Genomic DNA, 7,384 nt, shown 5'->3' on the forward strand with positions numbered 1-7,384 from the left:
GCCTGTTCTGCTCCCCACTCTGTCTCTGGTGAAGCCTCTCGCCGCCCCTGAGCCTCTGGCCTGTACCCCAGTTCTGTATGCACAAATAAATCTTTTAAAAAAAACCCTCAATCTCCAGTCATTGTTTTCACTCCATTTCATAAATTTTACTCAGGTACATGGTAAAGGGGAAAATAAACAAATCCTCAATTTTCCATGCAATAAATAAAGAATAAAGAAAAGAAATAAGTGGAAAATGAACTCTGTGAATTTTAAGATGTTGATAGGCTTGAAAATACTATTAATTTAATAAAATGTTTGCATTGCATTTAATTATTTTGAGTTTTGTCATATGTTTTATTTACCATACTGTCTTGGAAATTATGACTAGGCTTAAATCATAACATTGGTATTGGAAAATGTCTGAATTAAAAATTATCCATGTGGATAGCTTTTTTCCAAGGACTCAAGTAGAATTTTCAATAGCTGAAACATCTTTAATTATATTTGGAGAACAGAATAACTAATAAATCATTTCCCTTTTGTTTAACTGCAATATGTATGTAAGCATTACATGAAGGACTGAAAAGTAGTCTCTATACATTAGCCATGTGTAAGTATAATACATACTTGCACATGTGTGATGCATTTATATGCATATTTACATATAAAGACTGTGCATCAGTAAAGTTAGTATGATAAGTTTTTCTTAAGACACGGTTGCAATCAGGAATTACTTATGTCAGCTCAAGTGACTGACTGAAAATGGAGTTCTGATATATTGGAATTTTACGAGCTATATTAATATGAATCCAGATTCGATGAAAAAGAAAATCTTCCATTCAGAGGGGGAAAAATCATAGTGGCACCTATTAATAAGAATGACATTTTTATTGTTCAGTTCAACACAAACCCTGCCTTATCTATCAATATGCTTTTCATCATTTAAATGAACAGAACCTACATATATAGTAGGTTCCATTTCTGCAATTCATAGAAGCAGCAGGTTTTAAATATACATATATATATATATTTAATAAACCAGTAGATATCACAACAAATTAGACATATAAAATCACACTCTGTGTTCTTCCTTATAATTACCTAGTAAAATCATGTACTTGATGTAGAAATTCAAAATATACTTTAGATTAATTTTCTTGTATATAGCTCACATCTCAGAACTATTACATCTAAAAGCATGTTGAAAAACCTTGAGTGCATGTATTACTCTGAAAATGGTCGCTAAGATTTGCATTTGATTATGCGAAAATGGATGTTATGGCTAGTTTTGTGCACTCACTGCAGAATTTCAGTTTTAAGAAGTATTTTAATGTATCCACATGCCTCAAAGCTAAGTCTAGGCTGGTAGGGAATGCACACAGAAAACACAGTTTATGGATTTTATTTTATAAATTTTCCTCAGCATTAAAACTATTATTTTGCTTGAGAAATTACTAAATAGCAAGTAATTCATTCTTTTCAACTCAGCTTTAATCTACACAAAATATTTAATACCAATTGTGTTGTATTTTGAATTTCTTATCAGTTAGGTACGTGAAGTATTGTAGGTAAATTGCTCATCATAATTAGTTTGGAGCTTGACTCAAAGAAGCAAATTAAACCGGGGAACACGCACATGATTTTAAAAAGTGTCAAGCCTTTCATTTCAGTAACATTTTATAATACTTTAAATATTTCTCTCTCCCTTTACTTATAATTATTTAGTCTCATTATTATGGAGTATTTAATGAGTCCTCAGGACAAAATACAATTTCCTTTTTTAATAAAAATGGAATTATTAAACAGAGTAGTACAATTAAAATGTCATTACTTCCAATAACACTACTTTCAACTGGCACTAGGTTCCCTGTACTGTTTTTCAAATCACTGAGTCCCTTTTCTATAGAGAATATTCATGTGCATGCACCAAAAAAAGCTAAATCTCTAAATTTATATTTTTGCAAAATATGCTGGTTTCTTAATCAGCATATTTCAAATAGCAATCTCAGGGGTTCTATTCTTCTCTCAAACTGGGTAGTTAAAATACCGTAGCTCTTTTACTGTAGAGATATTAAAGTCAAAACAGCAGGGATAAAAAAAAAAATTAATTAAAGGTAAGAAGAAACTATATTTTGTTACTCGTGCTTCTTTTTTTCATATATTGTATTCTATGTACATAATTAACATCATTTCCATACATACTATTTATTTAAATATTTCAACCAAATATTCATATTAGATAGTATATTAGGAAATATAATTCATGGATATCACTACATTATAAGAGTATAAATAATTGAGTATTACACAGTGCCTAACCTTGAAAAATCTTGATTTATAGAAAGGGAAAGAATCCTAAACACATGTAATATCTCCCTATGTCAAATAAAATGTATTTTTATAATGTTTGGAATGTGTTATTTTTAAAGAGATTTAGCTAAATCACTGAGGAATTGGTGTATATAATGCTTTCAATTGAAATGATCTTATAAAATCAAGGCATATTGTGATGCTGATTGTAACCTTTTATATCAATGGCTTTCATACAGGCATTCACATTTCTATGATCATTTTCCAAAATTATTATATGTTGCTGACAGTAAAAATTAACCAAAATTAGGTTTTCAATTCAACCTATACAAACATAATTTTTACTAAGCATAACTAAGAATGAAATAGATGATATGGTTGATCCATTTGTAATTATTTTCTAAATCCAATTGCTTAAAGAAAAACTCGTATTGAGCGTCAACTATTTGCCATCTATAAGGCGAAAAATTGCACTGTTTCCATGAGCATGGCTAACAGAAGGTAAAACAATTTTAATAGAGAGGGCAAATCTATTTAAATGTGTTTTTTTAGATACATACATCTCTATGATTATATAAGCATCATACATAGTAGCGGAGAATGGAGTCAACCTAAATGTCATTGATGAATGACTGAATGATTTATAAAATACTCAATGAACTATATTCAGCTTTCAATAAAGAATGAAACCTTGTCTTTTGCAACAACATGGATGCATCTTGAAGATATTATGTTAAATGAAATGAATCAAAAAGTGAAATATAAATTACCAGATGCTTTCATTCACCTGCAGAATAAATAGTCAACGAAAACTGGCAATCCATGACGAATCTCTTAGATTCTGTGATTACTAGGAGGGAAAGAGAGGGGGTGGGAGGGAAGGGGAGAAGAGGATTCAGCTGATAGTGCTGTGACCCTGGAGTTTTGTTGGTGGGTGAATGAAGCAAATGCTCATGCCAAGATGTGAAAGTGCACAAAAAAATATCATGTACCACTGTAAATGAATGATAAGCCAATTATATATATATATATATATATATATATATATATATATATATATATATATATATATATAAAAGATATGTTCAGCTTGGATCAGTTCCATGGGAATATCACCATTTGTAAGTGGAAGGAGATCAGTGTATTTCACAAGCATTATTCGTTACTAAAATAGCTACAAAGTCTACTTTTAAAAACTACAATCTTAAATTCTATTTAAAAAAAAGATGCTGCCTGGACTCTTCAAATCAGTTTGTCTTAGTTGGTTTTTAGTGAAACTATATTCAGTTGTAGGAAAGGCCCTTCCAGAATCTCTGAAGTCTTTGGTTCTCTTTTGGTTGTTGGTAAGTCCATTCTAATAATTTTCCAAAATCAATATGACCCTTGTAAAATAGTTACAGGGGCTTTTTTATTATAATACAAGAGAAACAAGCAAAATATGGGATTTGGGGGTGCTAATGTACTAGGTGAGATGTAGGGTTCTTAATATTCACGCTGCCATTCTCCAGACAAACTCCAGACACAAGAATGTCACTGTGATTTTATAGATGAAGAACCTAGGAGGAAATGAAGGCAAATAATTGCTCAGTCTCATATAGCTACAAAATTGAGAAGGATGGGACTGAAACCTACAGTCAAGCCTTACATCTAAAGAAAACAGTATCTCATCGAATAATAATATCCACCTTTAAAAATGTTTAATTAAATTACAATATTTGTGGGCCCTCCCTGGTTATCTAACAAGTTAGGATGTAGCACTGTAAGCTAAACACAGCAGCTTCAGTGTAAGTTCCATCCCCTGCCCCGGAGGTGACCCACATGGAAGACCTCTCCTGTCTCGTGGCTGCTCCCTATAGCAGTGCATTTCAGTACATCTGACTGTTCTGCTCCCTACTCTGTTTCTGATGAGTGCTCTCGCTGCCTCTGCACTTAGGGCCTGTACCCCAGTTATTTATGCATAAATAAATCTTTTAAAAAATACAGATTTCTGGGCCCTCCCTGGTGGCGCAGCGGGTTAAAGCACAGCACTGAGAATTTAAAGCCACTTCCACATGAGTTCGATCCCCGCCTGCCCTGGAGGTGACCACATGGCGCGGCAGACCTCTCCTGATCCGCCCGCTGCTCCCCTCAGCAGTGTACTTCATAGATCTGCCTGTTCTGCTCCCCACTCTGTCTCTGGTGAAGCCTCTCGCCACCCCTAAACCCCTGGCCTGTACCCCAGTTCTGTATGCACAAATAAATAAATCTTTAAAAAAATAAAAATAAAAAAATAAAAATAAATAAATAAAAAATAAATTAAAAAAATACAGATTTCTAGTAAGAGTTACAAAATCCACAGTCCACACACATATCACTAAACGACAAGACACAGACATCCTCAACCACAGTATCCCAGTGTGTAGTTTCTGACACAGTCCCTCATCCCATTCTCTTTATCAACGCTAGATAGGTTAGTGTAGGTTTGAATTCTTCCTGCTCAGCCTTTCAGGGACTATAATGAGCTGACGAGTCATTTGATTTAGAACCTTTTAAACTAGTTCTAATGTAACTGTTCATCTCTTCTAAATAAGTTGCAGCCACTCTTAAGTTGTCATTTCAAATATATTAGAATATAAATTGACAATTTCTTAAAGGAAGCAGATGGTAACTATACCTTTGATACGAATCACAAAGTAATGGACAGATGACAAGTTACAATGCTATGAATCTGAAACTGTGAATTAATCATACCTCAATTAAAAGAAATTAAAAATGCAGAGTAGTAAAGCCAGAGTCACATGTATGTAAATTTAAAAACAAAGTTGATTTGGGCCCTCCCTGGTGGTGCAATAGGTTAAATCACAGCACTATCAAACTATGGCAGCCACTACAGCACCAGCTCGATCCCCAGCCAGGGAGTGACCCACATGGCATGGCAGGCCTCTACTGACCAGCCCCCTGCTCCCCTCAGCAGTGTACTTTGGTACATCTGCCTGTTCTGCTCCCCACTCTGCCTCTGGTGAATCCTCTCACCCACCACACCTCTGGCCTGTACCTCTGTTCTGTATGTATATAAATAAATAAACCTTAAAAAGAAAATACAGTTGACTAATGTCTAGCTGATAATGATTTTTTTTTTTTTTAATGTCCTCATCTGCTAAACTGGACATGGGAAAAGAATTGAATATAGAGAGAAATAGAAGGAAGTTGAGGGAAGTATAGTGCTTTCCAGCATTTCCCTATAGTTACAGTCTCTGACAGCAAGAATAATTATTTATTTTCCCTTTTTAAAACCACAGAGATGTGAGACTTCCATAATCACTTAGAGAGAGAGAGCGACTACTGTGTTTAGCACTGAAGTCAGCGACCACTGTGTTTACATGGTGTTTACCACTATGCATGAAGGGTCATCTAGCCCCAAGTCATCCCTTGGAGAACACGGTCCTTCTCTTCCAGCAGCAGTTTCAAAGATTAGATCTATTCTGGCCTACTGATTTGTGTCCAATATTCGCCCATCCACTCTTCACCTTTCTGAGTCACCTCAGCATGGCCGGCGGCTACTGGTGGTGGTAAGCTGTGTGCCACCTGTACCAATTATTAGGGCTCCCTGTTGGCGCAAGTGGTTAAAGCTTAACACTACGAAGCCATCCTTAGCCACTGCAGCATGAGTTTGATCCCTGGCCAGAGAGATGACCCACATGATGCAGTAGAACTCTTCTGTCCTGCCCACTGCTCCCCTCAGCAGTGTATGCCAGCCATTTTGCCTGTTCTGCTCCCCACTCTGTCTCTGGTGAATCCTCTCACCCCCTGCACCTTTAGCCTATACCCCAGTTCTTGTGTATATGAATAAATAAATCTTTAAAAAAAGTCCCGTTTTCTCCAAGCAGCCCATGTCATGCTGGAATTGTTGATCCAGGGTGTTCTTTGCTAGATATGCTGTCTCCCCAATAACCAGTGAAGTGTAGCACCATGACTATGTTCTCTAACTTCCTGTATTTATCTTGATGTTTCTACTATTCTTTCTTCCTCTTCCCGAAATATTTGGAGTCAAAGATTTGACAGTCTTTTTCTACCTTATGTATGTAATTATCTCTCATCTCATAAACTAAAATCAATGAGTTTTGTATTTTTCACTTCTTCATGCCATATCCCAGTTCACCATACAATGAGAACAGAGTGAAGTTGTCTCATCTAATCACAAATTAAATTTTGTATGCCCTGAGTCCGCAATTTGGAGTACAATATCACTTTGGAGTTTAAATATAGGGACTGAATTAACACTATAATTATCAATGCAATTTAATTAAGTGAATTTAATTATTAAAGTTTCTCAATATTTTACTAAAAATTATCATGAAAAAAGAGGATACATAATATTTGAATAGTGATAAATCAAAAACATGCCTCTGCTTTCTGAATCATTTGTTATAGTTAAGAGCATTTCTATAATTATTTTCAAAAAAGAAAAATAATACATGGATCTGTCAAATATTTCTGAATTGATATTATACCTTAGAATTGATATACTGTTCAGTGCAGATCTTTTTTCTGTGAAGAAAAGACACCCAGTATATGTTAAAGTATGTTTTTCATCATGAAAAACACACAGAATTTGACTTAATTTTGAACTATCCCTGTCAAGTACTGTCCTTTAAAAAATATCACATAAAAAAAAAAAGTCAACTGAGATGGGACAAATGATATAAAAATAAACTATTATTTAAAAAAATAAAGCTTATTTAAATAAAAAAGGCATTGCTTTATATGCAATTACTGCTTTACTGCTTTAGTGATGAAGAAAAAGGATCTCATGCATCTTTATGACAAAAGAGATAAACTTTTAGTTTAAAACTTTCACTGATAATCCATGTTTGATTAACAAGGAGACTTCTGTTTACTGAAACATAATCTACTTCATTATACTAGTAATGATGGCAATTCTGTGAATGGTAGAAGAGACACCTAAACTTTACTGAGGGGTTACCTTCTCCAGATGAATATATCACATGTATAAATGCACTGCAAACAAATCAATGAAGGCACATCCTTAAGGTCTGGAGCAAGTTAATCTAAAAATCTAGAAAGTCTAGTTCATATCCTATTATTGTACTGA

The sequence above is a fragment of the Condylura cristata genome, unplaced genomic scaffold (assembly GCF_000260355.1).
Source record: "Condylura cristata isolate star-nosed mole 26May11 unplaced genomic scaffold, ConCri1.0 scaffold00018, whole genome shotgun sequence".
In the NCBI taxonomy this organism is placed as follows: Eukaryota; Metazoa; Chordata; class Mammalia; order Eulipotyphla; family Talpidae; genus Condylura; species Condylura cristata.